At 54.9% G+C, this 15,784-nt stretch overlaps 2 non-coding genes across 2 annotated transcripts; both read right to left on the bottom strand.

Moving 5' to 3' along the window:
- Positions 1–29: 29 nt before the first annotated feature.
- TRNAS-AGA (transfer RNA serine (anticodon AGA)) lies at positions 30–111 on the bottom strand. Its single transcript has one exon. It is a non-coding gene; the product is annotated as a tRNA-Ser (tRNA).
- A 14,159-nt stretch (positions 112–14,270) lies between these two features.
- On the bottom strand, positions 14,271–14,342 carry TRNAQ-CUG (transfer RNA glutamine (anticodon CUG)). The gene has a single exon. It is a non-coding gene; the product is annotated as a tRNA-Gln (tRNA).
- Positions 14,343–15,784: the final 1,442 nt, after the last annotated feature.

Here is a 15,784-nt window from a genome sequence, read left to right on the forward strand (position 1 = left end):
TGCAGGCAGCCCAAAAGGGGACTGCGCCCCGTAGTTGGCAGGATTCGAACCTGCGCGGGGAAACCCCAATGGATTTCTAGTCCATCGCCTTCACCACTCGGCCACAACTACCTGCTCCAACCCTCTCTGCCCTGCTGATTACATGCCCTCTGCAATGACACCTAGCTCCCTGCGAGTTTCAGGGCCAGGCTTCACTCAAAGCCCTGCATTTGGGACCTGCACTGAGCATGACGGGCACCTGGTGCCAGCCTTCCAGAGGCCTTGAGAGGCGTAACCCCAGGGGCTATAGCTGCAGCTCCCAACGCCTTGCCCTCAGCCAGGTATCTGGGATATCCTGCCACAGGGGATGCTTTCACTCCCCAGCTGGTCGTGACTGCTTCCAGGGAAGAAGGGAAGGCAGCTGCGTGGAGACCATCAGGGCTGGTGGTAGTTGTGGGGTGGGATATTAGTCCCCGCATTGCTTCTCAAATTTATCTGAGGGGGACTCCAAGCCTGCTGTGAGCGCTAGCATGGGGACATTACTGCAGGGGAGATGGTGACCCCCCGGCAGCACGTCCAGCCTCTTGGGGACGTAGGGTGGTGTCAATCCTTGAACAAAGACTATGACACTTGCCATGCAGGGTGTTGGTGTGTAGAGGGAACGGTTTGCTAGAGTGGCAGAGATCTATGGAAAGATGGCTGCGTGGCTGACTGCATGCAGAGCAAGGGTGGGAGGTGGTTGCAGTCGAGAGGGTGAACATGAGGAGCGAGTTAAGGAAGTAAGTGTGTGCGCGGGGAGACTGGAAGGAGGAGGCCGGCCAGTCTGTGAAGCGGAGGAGCAGGAGGCAGGCCAGGCTCTGATCTGGAGGAGCAGGAGGCAGCACTGCCCACAGGTGCGTTGGTGGTTTAGTGGTGAGCATAGCTGCCTTCCAAGCAGTAGACCCGGGTTAGATTCCTGGCCAAGGCTGACAAACGTCTCTTCAGCCTGGCTCCAGGGTTTCTTACATCCTCTGCAGGCAGCCTCTCCTGCTCAAAAAATTCCCAGCTTTCCCCTGGGGTTTCAAGCCACTCCCCTCTCCTCCCTGCAGCCTTGAGAGCAAGAGAGACCAGTGCTATCTGCCTGTTGGGAGGGCTCCAGACTTGGCTCTTCACTGCAGTGCTGGTACAGGGGCCAGGAGAGAGGCAGTTTTGGCCTGGCACAGAGCTGGTCTTGCTGCTGCTGCGGCTGGTTGCACCTGGCAAGAAAAGCACGCTGCTAAGGCAGGGAACAGATGAAGACTGAGAATGCCTAGGTGGTGGTCAGGGGACAGACTGTGCTTCATGAGGCCAGCTATGCAATTTTGGAGTGTGGTGGGAGGAGGCCTGTTCTTTATGGAATGGCTCAAAGGCCTGTCTGTCTGATCTGAAGTCACCCTGGAGATGCTACACCTACCCCGTCCAGGCTGCAGCATTGCAGAGGCACCCTGAAGTTTACTGGAACTGGATGTAATGATGTTGCTGGTAACTAAGAACTGAGACACCCTCATTTCTCTTGCAGCTTATGGCCTGTGGGCCAAGGGAAACGCAAGGAGCCTCTCTCACCTAGACTCTCTACCTGAAGTGGGTGAAGCTTCTCAAGTCTCTCCTTCCAGGGCTGCTTAAATCAAAAAAAAGCAATGTTCTTTGCTGTGCTGACAGTCAAAAACCATTCTGGGCGGTGGGGTTGTATGGAAGGTTTGGGTTGGCAGAGTATTTACAGACTCCCACTCTGTCAATAGCAGTGCTATAAGTTGGTGGAGTTACAAAGCGGGGGATTGTGACTGTGCATGGTCTCTTCCTTACTGAAAGGCCCACCCTAACCCCATCTTGCAGTCACACTGCCTACGTCCAGACCAGCACTTTCCTCCTTTCCACTGCATACCCATCCCCTGGAGTTCATTCCCACAACAGCAGTGAAAGAGAGAAGTGCCATGACTGTGTTTCATATGAAATTTCTGAAGAAAATTCCCATCTTTGGCCACCCTTGCAGTAAAACAGGGTTACTGGGTGTGACATTTCTTGTATTTCCACCTGTTCCAGTGAGGGGGAGACGTGCACCTGCCCCAAAGCTCATGCACCTGGAGCAGCAATGACTGCCGAGAGCTTTTGGTGGTGCAGCATTGAGGAGAGAAACGCATCACCAAAAGGAAAGGAGGCATAAACCTGCCTTCCAAATGCCAGGACCCTGCCTGAGATTCAGGCTCAGGAAGGCAACTTGTCCCTGCCTGTTTCTGAAGGGGGCCTCCACAACTCAGCTGGGCACACGTGCCCATTTTTTCCTGCCACCTCAGCAAGTGTTGCCATCTCAGCCCAGTTCATAAGCCTGCTTCTGTCCTCTGGCCTGGGGTACTCAGGGCAGGCAGCGAAAAGTCACTGCTTCCTGAGCATACATGCAAGACACGGTGGGTACGCTGGCAGAAGAAATGAGATCAGCTCTTGAATGCTTTCAGTGGCGTGACTCAAGGCAGAACCTGAGAGATATCACAGAGTCGTGATCACAAGGCTACAAACTCACATTCCATTTCCCTGAGGCTTTTTGGTCTTTCTCGTGTCTCCCTGCTTATTTTTGGTGCTCTGGTATCAGTTCAGGGAGCTCCATCCACAACTGGTGGCAAGAACAGGACAAAGGCCAATGCTCTTCCTTGCACAGCAGGTGGCTAACTGAGGGAGGAGGAGAACAAACCACCACGAGTCTCCAGCTATGCTGCACAAAGTCTTTAATGAGAAGGACGAAATACAGTGGCACAGGACAGAGACCAAGAAACACATCTGCAGGGTTCAGGGAGGCACAGAGAATGGCCCATTTCCCAAGAACAAGCTCCACACAAAGCACTTGCCTTTTCCCATTCTGCCCTACTCGGTGGCAATCCCAGCCCACCAAGAGCAGTCCCTAACTCCCGCACCCTCCCCCCATCAGCAGGAGGTTCAGCAAAGCAGAAGAGAACGAGCCCTTTCTCGAGGAGCTCAGAGCAAAGCAGAGCCAGAGGAGGCACGGCGAGGCCTGCCGTGCAGCGAGGAGCAGCGGGCCCAGGTCCCTCCTGCCATGTGGGATGAGGACACACAGCCCGAATGCAGGTCGTGGCCACGCTCTTCCTGCAGAGTTCCTATCTTCCTTCCTAATCCAAAGGGAATGATCCAGCAGCTTCAGCAGTTCAGACTGCATCGGGGGGAAGGCAGACAGAGCCCTGACCCCCCCAGACCAAGGGAGCCCCCAGAAGAGATGGGAACCCCGCCGGTGCTGAGGGAGCTCCCAACAGCAGCTGAGAGAGAGGATCCCACGGCTGTGCTCTGAGGGAAGGAGGTGAGGATGGGGCCCGGCAGGGTCACCACCACTGGGGAAGCCTGGATGGCCACTGTCGAGTCAGCGCAGCGGGCGACACAGGGCTCACTGCAGCTGCTTGCAAGTGGGGTTGGGCCAGAGGCGCCGCAGGGGCCTGGGGGACAGGGTCTGAAGCAAGACATCTCTCGGTGAGGGAGGCAAAGCTGAAACACAGAGCAGAGAGGTAAAACAGACCCCAACATCAGCCTGCCTACCATTCCCTCAGCTCTCTCTGCAGATACACTTTGCTGCCCTCCATCTCCATTTCTTGCTCCACGTCCAGAAAGGGCCTGCAGCTGATCTTGCTAACACGCACAACAGGCGTGACAGCTCACCTTAAGGCTAGTTTTGAATGACTAGGAGCAAAGATGTGCCTAACTGGATCCTTATTACACCAAGACATCCTCCTGCATTTCCCGGTGCATTAGCACGGGAGAAGATGGATGAAATGATCCCAGCAGTAATTAACTGGGTTGAACAGGTGTCTCAGAAATCACCTCGTAAAAACACACACTGTGCCTGCAGCTCCCACAGCATCGTGCTGTCCGAGTTGCACAGCACAGGAAGGCTGACCCACTTTTGGGATAGGGCCCAGCAGAGTGGCTTCAAAGCACCTGTGGAAAGACTGATCATACCCCAGCCCCAGAACAAACATTGCTGCATTGAAGAAGGCACTGGATGCACGCGGCCATTTGGTTACAGACCATCTGCCGAAGGCAGAAATTCTGGTGGGCAGACCTCCCTGCAGCTCAGCCCCACTGATCCCCTTCTGCTTGAAAGAAACCCCCTCTTCCCAGCTCTCCCCAGCCAGCCCCATGAAAAGGGAGAGAGGTGACAGCCCTTGAACAGTCCTATTGCAGGGCCAAGCTGAGGCAGCCCAAGCATCAACGTGAATAACCCCTGTGACAGCAGTTCAGCCCACAGGGAGAGATGGAGCGGACTCGGGCTTACCTGGTTCCTCAAGGAAAGGGAGGCAAGAGAGGAGGATGCGGAGCCTGGAGCAGCGCAGGCTTTTATGCTGTGTCCCAGAGCCCCACGGGGGCCACAAGCACTCCTTGCTCATGATGCATCTAAACACCTAGCCGTTGCCGCTTGCCGAGGCCTCGCTGGTGATTAAGCCCTTGCCTCTTTCATCTGAAATGTTTTGCTCCTGCTTCATACCACCAAACATCAAAACAATTCGTCTGTGTCCCAGCTTCACAAAGCCAGTTAGCTTCGAGGTCTCAGGCTAGTGTGCAGGGAGATTTTAAGTGGGTTTGCATCATATGGAATGCCTTTGTCACATTGCTCTCTTCACAGAGAGCAATGCCCACCAGTCATGTTGAAATTCAACCATGAAGGGCACCTCAAGTCAGCTCTCAAGTGCTTTCAGTGCAGGCACTCAGGCTAACCCTGAGAGACATTTGTCCCAGCGGGTCATTCTAGACACACAGGAGACAGCGGGTAAGTTCAGGCAGGAGGTCAAGACTGCACAGTCCCATATGGGAGAAGAGACTCACCTCTCCAGGGATGTGGCAAAGCTCAACAGCAAGGAAAGACCATTGTGGGCTGGAGGGAAGCCCCCTGCAGGCAGGAGTGAGGGCCACGAGGACCTTTCTTACACTCATCAGGCTCTACCACGGCCTGGTTTTGTGATCAGAGAGATGCCCACGTCCTTCCCTGAAGGACACCCACACCCAGGTTGACCTATTTTGCTCAACAAGGTCACCCCGGAGGCTAAAGGCCTGGATGGCCTGCTTTTGAGGAGAGGCTCAGGGCAGGGAGCCAAAAGCTCACGTCCCTTTTTCCTGGGTCAGGGATGGGGAGGCCCATTCCATCATTTGAGACTACAAAGGGAGATTGGATCCGTCTCCCAGAGCACCTGGGAGTCATCGTGATGTGGAAGCGTTGGGAAAAACCCTGAGCTCCAGGCAAACATGAGTCACCCTGCTGTGGAATCCAGTGGACACGGTGTCCCGGCCTCAGGCATGCTAGGGATAGCAGAGCTCATAGCCTCATTCCTCCAAAAGTGCTGCTTTCCTCTAGGCTGTTTCCACACATTTTAGCACCATTCCCGAAACAACTGGTGCTTCTGTGCAATCTCGTGCCACCTCTGCCTTCCAAGGCATTGCCTTTTGGTGGCTGCTCGGGGGCCCGTTGGACTCAGTGCACCCCAGAATAATGTGGGCTGGATGGTACTTCTGGAGGTTCTCTGGGCCAACCTCCTGCTCCGAGCAGACCAAGCTTCCCAGTTGCCTCAGAAGGCTCCCGTCAACTTCTGAACACTGCGACCGTCAGAGAGGTCACCATCTCTTGAGCAGCTCTTCCAGGGCTGCACTGCGCCCCCGTCACTTCTTTTCCCACAAAGACAGATGGTATTTCCCTTGTTGCAGCTTGTGATTGTTGCCTCTTGCCCTTTTGCAGTGCACCTCTCAGGAGGGTCTGGCTCCATCCTTTCCATAACCTCCTGTAGCCGGTGGGAGATGCAATTCCATCCCCTCCTCCCCACCTTGCTTCCTCTCTGCACAAACGTAGTGCCCTCGGCTTGAGGCCCTAGGCCCTACTAGCCCACCCTACTGGCCAGGGGCTCTCATAGCCGAGCCTGTCAGGCCCACAAGTGGGCCACCAGGAGATGACCGTGAGGGTGCCAGCACTGGTGAGCGGATCCCAGGGTTATGGGCTGAGGTCTGGGAATTGATGGGAGGTAAATACCAGGGTTAGGAGTGAAGGCTCCCGCTGGGACTTGCAGTGAAGGCTGTGCTGGGACAGACTTTCCCTCCTCCTTCCAGCCCAGAAAGGTCTATAGTCACTGAAAGTGAAATGCAGAGTAGTTGGTGTTCCCTGCACAAACCCAGCCCTTCTGCTCTCCGTGGAACCATGGAGCCCATGGCTCATGCAGATCAAACCTAGAACTAGGTGGGGTTTAGAAGTGGGATGAAACAACCAGGCTGAGAATGAGATAGAGAAGTGGGCGTCATGGAGGTGCCATTATACAGATCACATGAAAACTTTTATTCAACCCGATTAACAAGGATGCCAAGAATAAAGGCATTGCTGAAAAGGCCCTTTACTGCACACCGCCCGTGTGTGCACCCCACGACAGTGACTTGAGATTGTCGCATGAGCAGGAAACCTACCCACAACAGCCCTGTCTCCTATGGATAACCCCCACCCACCAAAAAGCACACACAAAGAGAACATTAGGTGTCGGGCTCTAATTTTGATTTGTGTGGAGAGTGGAGAAGGGGCATCCCCAGGGGCTCCGTGTCTGCGTTTCCATTCTAGGCCAAAAAGGATCAAAAATGATCAGGGTTTTATTTAAAACAGCAACAGCTGCAAAGAATGATGCAGTCCTAGGAAACATCGGTTGGAAGGCAACTTGCAGGTGTGTAGACCATCGTCCAGCTCAGTGCAGGGCTAACTGCAAAGACAGTGGAGGATCCTTGGCGCCTTGTCCACCTGATTTTGTCCCGGAAGGGACTGCCTCTGCCTTCTTTACAAACCGTGCTTTGCACAGCGGAAGCCTGCAGTCAGTTGCCCCCTCACCTTCTCTTCTCCAGGCTGAACAAACCAAGCTCCCTCAGCATCTCTCTCAGTCACCACATGCTTTGGCACGCTCCGATCCCACCCTGTGCATGACCCCTCTTCCTGATAGACGTGTGCACAGGAAGACCTCTTCTGTGGGTCATACTTCCTGGCCACAGTCTGTCTGAATAATGCCACCAGTGCTCGTGCAGCCTGCAGTGGGATGGCGTGGGGTTTCTCTGTCCTGGCAGGGGAGTTGGAGAGAAATGCCCCAGAGCCTGAGCTGGATGTGTGCATGGCCTGCCACCTGCTCTGCATTTCAATTTCATGCCAGTTACTAGAAACCCCTTCCAGGCAGGAGGGCTGGAAGGAGGAGGGAAAGCCTGTCACAGCAGAGTTTTCACTGCAAATCCCGGAGGGGAGCCTTCACTCCTAATCCTGGTATTTACTCACATCCATCTCCAGACCTTACCCCATAACCCTGGGATCTTCTCACCAGTGCTGGCACCCTCACGGTCATCTCCTGGTGGCCCACTTGTGGGCCTGGGAGGCTCAGCTGTGAGAGCCCCTGGCTGGTAGGGTGGGGACCAGGCCTCAAGCCCCTGCTCAGGTGAAAGCGCACCTGTTTGGTGGATACATGGTTGGAGTGGGTCATCTCGAAAGCTCCTTTCCAACACAAGCTCATTGATGAAAGCTGAGGCCATCTGCAGAAACACGGCTTGTACTAGGTGCTTGTGTTCCTGATAAGCAGCAGCATGCAAATGTTGGGCTATGTGCTTGTGAGTTCCCTTCTACCTCATTGCCTGCTGGGCCAGCAGCAGGCGTGTGGTTTGCATTTTGATTTTAAGGTCACTTCTCTGTCTGCAGCTGATGGGCCAGAGCAGGCTCATGGCAGCACTAGGTGCTTGTGAGGTCACTTGTGCCTGAATACCGGGTAGGAAAGAAGGAGGCACATGGCTTGGATGCTGATTGCAAGGTCACTGGTACCTGAGTAGCAGAGGGGCCAGCGAGAGGAAAATTCCAGGCAAGTGAAGAACCACAGTGTCCCAACAGCTACAGGAGGTTGTGTAAGGATGGAGCGAGACTCTCCGGAGACGTGCACTGCAAAAGGGCAAGTTCAACACTAACAAGTTGCAACAAGGGAAATGCCAGCTGTCTTTGTGGGAAAAGAAGTGAGGGGGGGCACGGTGCAGCCCCGGAAGAGCTGCCCAGGAGACAGTGGCCTCTCTGACAGTGGCAGTGTTCAGAAGTCAATGGGGCAAGACCCAGAGCTTCCTGAGGTATGCGGGAAGTTTGGTCTGCTCAGAGCAGGAGGTCGGCCCAGAGGACCTCCAGAGCTCCTTTCCAACCATCACTATCCTGAGGCGTACTGAGTCATACGAGCCCTTGAGCAGCCACCAAAAGGCAGTGCCTTGGAACACAGCAAATGCAGGAGCTTGCATAGAAGCACCTGTTGTTGCAGGAATGGTCCTAAAGTGTGTGGAGATGCCCTTGAGGACAGTGGCACTTTGGGCCTATGAGCTCTGGAATCCCTGGCACGCCCGAGATCAGGGCACCGTGTCCACTGAAGTCCACAGTACAATGACTCATGTTTGCCTGGAGCTCAGGGTTTTTCCCAACTCTTCCACATCACGATGACTCCCAGGTGCTCTGGGAGACGGATCCAATGTCCCTTTGTAGTTTGAAATGCATGGAATGGGCCTCCCCATCCCTGACCCAGGAAAAAGAGCCGTGAGCTCTTCTGGCTCCCTGCCCTGTGCCGCTCCTCCAAAGCAGGCCATCCAGGCCTCTGCCTCTGGGATGACCTTGCCGAGCAAACCAGGTCATTTTGGGTGTGGGTCTCGTCCAGGGAAGGACGCCGGCATCTCTTTGATCGCCCTCCTCTGCCTTGATTTGCTTCTTTCCAACAGGTTCTCCACTTCCCAAGCTGAGCCCAGACCCCTGGTTGGAAGGAGCGTGAGGGCCTGGTGAAGTGGTCAAGGGACATGGCTATGGAGATCCCATGGAGAGGTCACTTGAGGGAGACCTGCCTGACCCTCTGGTCTGCTCTTCATCGTTATGAATCTGCCTTTGTTCCCTGGGCTCGCGGGCAGAACAAACAGGCTGTGGCAGAGCCTGATGAGCATAAGCAAGGTCCTCGTGGCCCTCACTCCTGCCTGCAGGGGGCTTCCCTCCAGCCCACAATGGTCCTTCCTTGCCGTTGAGCTTTGCCACATCCCTGGAGAGGTGCGTCTCTTCTCCTGCATGGGATTGCGCAGTCTTGACCTTCTGCCTGAACTTACCCACAGTCTCCTGTGTGTCTACAATGACCCGTGGGGACAAACGTCTCCTAGGCTTAGCTTGAGTGCCTGCACTAAAAGCACTTGAGAGCTGACGTCATAGCTGAATTTGACCGCGATTGCTGGCCATGCTCACCGTGAAGAGGGCAATGTGACAAAGGCAATCCGTATGACACAAACACAGTTGAAATATTCCTCCACACAAGCCTGAGAGATCTGAGTTAATCGACCTTCTGAATCTGGCACACAGACGAATCGTTTCGATGTTACGAAGCATCACGCTTGCCAGGCCCTGATGCTGATAGGGGCCTTCAGCCACCCGGACATCTGCTGGCAAAGCAGCACAGCGAACTGCAAGGAGTCCAGGAAACTACTGGAGTGTGTTCAGGACAACTTCCTAGTACAGGTGATGGAGAGCCCAACCAGAGGAGAGGCACTTCTGGACCTGTTGTTCACTAGTGCGGAAGAACTTATCGGAGGGGTCAAGGTTGGAGGTAGCCTGGGCTGCAGCGATCATGCCCTGGTGGAATTCTCAGTCTTGAGGGGTACAGGATGGGTAAAGAGTAGAGTCAGGACCCTAAACCTCAGAAAGGCAAACTTCCGGCTCTTTAGGGCGCTCATGTGTGGGAACCCTTGGGAAACTGTCCTCTGACATAAAGGAGTGAACGAGAGGTGGGAGATATTGAAAGACATTTTTCCTAGGGCACAAGAGCTCTCAATCCCAACGTGCCAGAAGTTGGTGAGGGGAGTCAGGAGGCCAGCTTGTCTAAGTCAAGACCTCTTAGCCAAACTAAAGCACAAAACCAAAATGCATAGGCGGTGGAGGCAGGGATACACATCCTGGCGAGATTATGGGGAAATGGGCTGGGAGTGGAAGGAGGGGATCAGGAAAGCCAAGGCACAGCTGGAGCTGAACTTGGCTAGGGACGTGAAAAATAACAAGAAGGGTTTCTTCAGGTACCTATGGCAACAAAGGAAGATGAAAGAAACTGTACCCCCCCCCGGTGAGAGAAAAGGTAGACCTGACTACAACCGACGTGGAGAAGGCTGCGGTACTCAACAACTTTTTGCCTCGGTCTTCAACGCGCAAGTGTTCTAGCCACGCCACCCAATTCACAGAATCCAAAGGCAGGGACTGGGAGAATGAAGTACCACCCACCACAGGAGACGATCAGGTTCGAGACCATCTAAAGAACCTGAACGTGCACAAGTCCACGGGACCTAGCAGATGATGCTGCTAAACTACTCTCCATCAAATTTTCAACTGGTGAAATTCCTGGTGACTGGAAAAGGGGAAACACAACCCCCATTTTTAAAAAGGGAGAAAGAGACGACCCGTGGAACTGCAGGCCGGTCAGTCTCACCTCTGTGCCCAAGCAAGATCATGGAGCAGATCCTCCTGGAAACTGTGCTAAGGCACACGGAAAAGAGAGAGGTGATTGGTGGCAGCCAACATGGCTTCACTAAGGGCAAATCATGCCTGACAAACTTAGTGGCCTTCTACGACGGGGTTACAACACTGGTGGATAAGGGAGGAGCGGCTGACGTCATCTACTTGAGCAAAGCATTTGGCACTGTTCCACATAATATCCTTGTCTCTAAAATGGAGAGACATGGATTTGACAGGTGGACCACTCGGTGGGTGAGGAACTGGCTGGATGGTTGCACTCAAAGATCTGTTGTCAACGGCTCGATGTCCGGGTGGAGGCCGGTGACGAGTGGTGTCTCTCAGGGGTCCGTAGTGGGACCAGTGTTATTTAACATTTTTGTCGGGGACATGGACGGTGGGATTGAGTGCACCCTCAGCAAGTTTGTGGATGACACCAAGCTGAGTGGTGTGGTTGATACTCTAGAGGGAAGGGATGCCATCCAGAGGGACCTTGACAGGCTAGAGAGGTGGGGCCGTGTGAACCTCCTGAAGTTCAACAAGGCCAAGTGCAAGGTCCTGCAGCTGGGTCAGGGCAATCCCAAGCATGGATACAAGCTAGGCCATGAGTGGATTGAGAGCAGCCCTGCGGAGAAGGACTTGGGTGTATTGGTGGATGAAAAGCTGGACATGAGCTGGCAATGCGCGCTCGCAGCCCAGAAAGCCAATGGTATCCTGGGCTGCATCAAAAGCAGCGTGGCTAGCAGGTCGAGGGAGGTGATTCTGCCCCTCTATTCCGATCTCCTGAGGCCCCACCTGGAGTACTGTGTTCAGCTCTAGGGCCCCCAGCAGAAGACAGACACGGACCTGCTGGAGCGGGTCCAGGGGAGGGCCACAACGATGATAGGGGCCTGGAGCACCTCCCCTATGAGGGCAGCCTGAGAGAGTTGGGGTAGTTTAGCCTAGAGAAGAGCAGGCTCCCAAGAGAGCTTCAGGAAACCTGGGGAGGGACACTTTATCAGAGAGTGTGTTGATAGGTCGGGGAGTAATGGCTGTAAACAGAAAGAGGGTAGATTTATCTAAGCTATGAGGAAGAAATTCTTTCCCATGAGGGTGGTGAGACACTGGAACAGGTCGTCCAGAGAAGTTGTGGATGCCCCCTCCCTGGAAGTGCTCAAGGCCAGGTTGGATGGGCCTTTGAGCAACCTGATCTAGTGGAATGTATCCCTGACCACGGCACGGGGGTTGGAACTAGATGATCTTTAAGGTCCCCTCCAACCCAAAACCATTCTATGACTCATTCTACGATTCTAGGTGGAATGAAGTGGGAGCAAAACATGTCAGATGAAAGAGGCAAGGGCTTAATCACCAGCGGGGACTCGGCAGGCGGCAACGGCTAGGTCTTTAGATGCATCATGAGCAAGGAATGCTTGTGGCCCCCGTGGGGCTCTGGGACACAGCATAAAAGCCTGCGCTGCTCCAGGCTCCGCATCCTCCTCTCTCCTCTCTTGCCTCCCTTTCCTCGAGGAACCAGGTAAGCCTGAGTCCGCTCCATCTCTCTCTTTGGGCTGAACTGCTGTCATGGTGGCTACTCAGGTTGATGCTTGGGCTGCCTCAGCTTGGCCCTGCAATAGGACTGTTGAAGGGCTGTCACCTCTCTCCCTTTTCATGGGGCTGGCTGGGGAGAGCTGGGAAGAGGGGGTTTCTTTCAAGCAGAAGGGGATCAATGGGGCTGAGCTGCAGGGAGGTCTGCCCACCAGAATTTCTGCCTTCGGCAGGTGGTCTGTAACCAAATGGCCGCGTGCATCCAGTGCCTCCTTCAATGCAGCAATGTTTGTTCTGGGGCTGGGGTATGATCAGTCTTTCCACAGGTGCTTTGAAGCCACTCTGCTGGGCCCTATCCCAAAAGTGGGTCAGCCTTCCTGTGCTGTGCAACTCGGACAGCACGATGCTGTGGGAGCTGCAGGCACAGTGTGTGTTTTTACGAGGTGATTTCTGAGACACCTGTTCAACCCAGTTAATTACTGCTGGGATCATTTCATCCATCTTCAGCCGTGCTAATGCACCGGGAAATGCAGGAGGATGTCTTGGTGTAATAAGGATCCAGTTAGGCACATCTTTGCTCCTAGTCATTCAAATCTAGCCTTAAGGTGAGCTGTCACGCCTGTTGCGCGTGTTAGCAAGATCAGCTGCAGGCCCTTTCTGGACGTGGAGCAAGAAATGGAGATGGAGGGCAGCAAAGTGTATCTGCAGAGAGAGCTGAGGGAATGGTAGGCAGGCTGATGTTGGGGTCTGTTTTACCTCTCTGCTCTGTGTTTCAGCTTTGCCTCCCTCACCGAGAGATGTCTTGCTTCAGACCCTGTCTCCCAGACCCCTGCGGTGCCTCTGGCCCAACCCCACTTGCAAGCAGCTGCAGTGAGCCCTGTGTCGCCCGCTGCGCTGACTCGACAGTGGCCATCCAGGCTTCCCCAGTGGTGGTGACCCTGCCGGGCCCCATCCTCACCTCCTTCCCTCAGAGCACAGCCGTGGGATCCTCTCTCTCCGCTGCTGTTGGGAGCTCCCTCAGCGCCGGCGGGGTTCCCATCTCTTCTGGGGGCTCCCTTGGTCTGGGGGGGTCAGGGCTCTGTCTGCCTCCCCCACGATGCAGTCTGAACTGCTGAAGCCAGCGGATCACGCCCATTGGAGCAGGAAGGAAGACGGGGACCCTGCAGCAGCAGGAGCATATCTATGACTCGCCCATGGGCTGGGTGTCCTCATCCCACGTGGCAGGAGGGACCTGGGCCCGCTGCTCCTCGCTGCACGGCAGGCCTCGCCGTGCCTCCTCTGGCTCTGCTTTGCTCTGAGCTCCTCGAGAAAGGGCTCATTCTCTTCTGCTTTGCTGAACCTCCTGCTGATGGGGGGAGGGTGCCGGAGTTAGGGACTGCTCTTGGTGGGCTGGGATTGCCACCGAGTAGGGCAGAAAAGGCAAGTGCTTTGCATTTAGCTTGTTCTTGGGAAATGGGCCATTCTCTGTGCCTCCCTGAACCCTGCAGATGTGTTTCTTGGTCTCTGTCCTGTGCCACTGTATTTCGTCCTTCTCATTAAAGTCTTTGTGCAGCATAGCTGGAGACTCGTGGTGGTTTCTTCTCCTCCTCCCTCAGTTAGCCACCTGCTCTGCAAGGAAGAGGGAGATCCAGCCCTGTCCTATGGCATCAATCATACCCCCAAGCATGGGGCACTGCCAGTTGTGCGTGGAGCGCCCTCAACTGATACCAGAGGATCAAAACTAAAGAAGCAGGCAAAAGAGAGACAGAGAAGCCTCAGCGAAACAGAGAGCGCAAGAAGCAATGGACGGGGTGGAAATCCATGCAATGCCACACACAGTATCCCTGTTTTAGTGTGAGGGTTGTCAAACATGGAAAACGTTTGCCCAGGGAGTGTTGTAGAGTCTCCATCTGTGGAGATGCCCAACATCCAACCAGACAAGGCCCCAAACAGCCTCCTCTACTTGACCCTGCTTTGAGCCGGGCTTGGACTGCATGATCTCCACCTCAGCTGTTGTGTGATTTGGTGAGCCACTGCTGGACCCCCTCATCCACGAGCAGCCATTGAGACCAAGGGAGCAGAGAGGGCACAGGGGCCATTGCTCAGGAAGACTGCAGAGGTTTGTTGGGCACAGGGCAGGAGAAGGGGCCCTGATGTCAGTCCCAGGGCTGGCAGCACAGGAAAGGAAGGAAAGATGGGAGCGCATCAAACAATTGACCCAACAGCAAGGCTGTTAAGGTGTAAGCATGCTGAGGAAAGCCCCCAGAGAGCCAAAAGGTTGAGGTCCCACTGAGATTTGAACTCAGATCGCTGGATTCAGAGTCCAGAGTGCTCACCATTACATCATGGGACCTCCTGGACAGAGGCTGTCTTTCCCCTCTGGCCACCCTCACTGAGCACATGCTCCTGGCTGAGCCCCAGCAGTGTCTCCATCTCCCTGGCTGTCACCAAGTGGAGCCTTCCTCCAGGGCACTTGCTACTTACAGGGCCTTTCAAGGGAGCAGTAGAGCTCTTTGCGCAAGCCTGGCCTGCCCTCTCTTACAAGACCCAGGCTGGTAACCGGTGAGAATCTTGCTTTCGCCCAATTAGTCCTGGTTATGAAGTTTCCAGCAGAACCTCATCAACGTTGCACCTCACAGAGTACATTCATGGCCCAGCGATCAGTGGCTCGATGCTTGCACTTGCGGCCTCTGCTGCTGCCTCCCTTCACCCCCGTGTTGGACAGCCTGAGTAAGTTATTGCCTCTCCTGTTGCTCACCTTGTAGCTCATACTAAGCAGCCATTAACAACCAGATATCCTTATTCTTGGTTGCAGTCGCAGCCGAGCTGCTGACCTTGCCGAAGGAGGGGACCAAGAGAGAGGGCAGGGGATGATATTCAACAGAGGGAAGAGCTGGCAGGAGGGCCCAAAGCAGCTTGTTATGGGTTGCACATGCTGGACTGCCTTCCTCTGCTGGGACAGTCCTGGCTGACTTCAAACCCTGGTCCTTTCTTCCAGGACACGCTGTCCCCTTCTGCCCCAAAGTGGCCTCTCCCTCAGTGAGAGTGCCCTTTTCTCTCCCGAGGCTGCTCCAGACTCAGGTACATTTCACTGTGAGGCTGAGGGAACTTTCCCTCATGCCCTGGGACCACCACACTGCCTGCCCAAGAAGGGTACATGCACACAGCGGGGAAAAGCTGCACTGGTGCTATCTTCCTTCTGCCAAGGTTTGAGTCTGTGCGTTGAGAGCAGGGCCCTTGCTCCCAGCAGTCAGACAGGAGGAAACACGTGCAGAGACACTCTACTGGATCTCAGACTTAGCCCAGGACACTGAGGACAGAACCTCCTGGTACCTTGGGACTGCCCGAAGCACTGGGCTGGCATCCGGTACTTCTGAACCCACAGGACAGACCGTGCTGTCATGCCCAAGCCTAAGGTACCAAATGGCAGGTTACGTTCAGAGAGGGCATGAGAAACAGCCAGTCACTGGAGTAGGGTTAAACCTCTACAGAGTCACACCTCTGAAAGCATGTCCCGGAGAAGCAGCATTGCTGCGGGCTTTCCTCGTCCATCCCTGGGATCTGCAGGACTGAGCAGGGGGGGAGGAGTGTCTGGGAGCAGCATGGTCCCCAGCCCATTTGCTTCCCCACGGTCATGGCAAATGTTCCTTCCACTGTAGCCTCCAATGCTGCTCCTCCCTGGAGGACACTGCGGGAAGGACACTTTGTGCCCCTCTTACAGGTTTCAGAGGGCAGCCAGAGATCTCCCAGAGCTCCCCAGTCCCTGGGAGCTGCAGCTCAGGCCATGCTGACCAC

This window comes from Aptenodytes patagonicus, chromosome 10, assembly GCF_965638725.1.
Source record: "Aptenodytes patagonicus chromosome 10, bAptPat1.pri.cur, whole genome shotgun sequence".
NCBI lineage: Eukaryota > Metazoa > Chordata > Aves > Sphenisciformes > Spheniscidae > Aptenodytes > Aptenodytes patagonicus.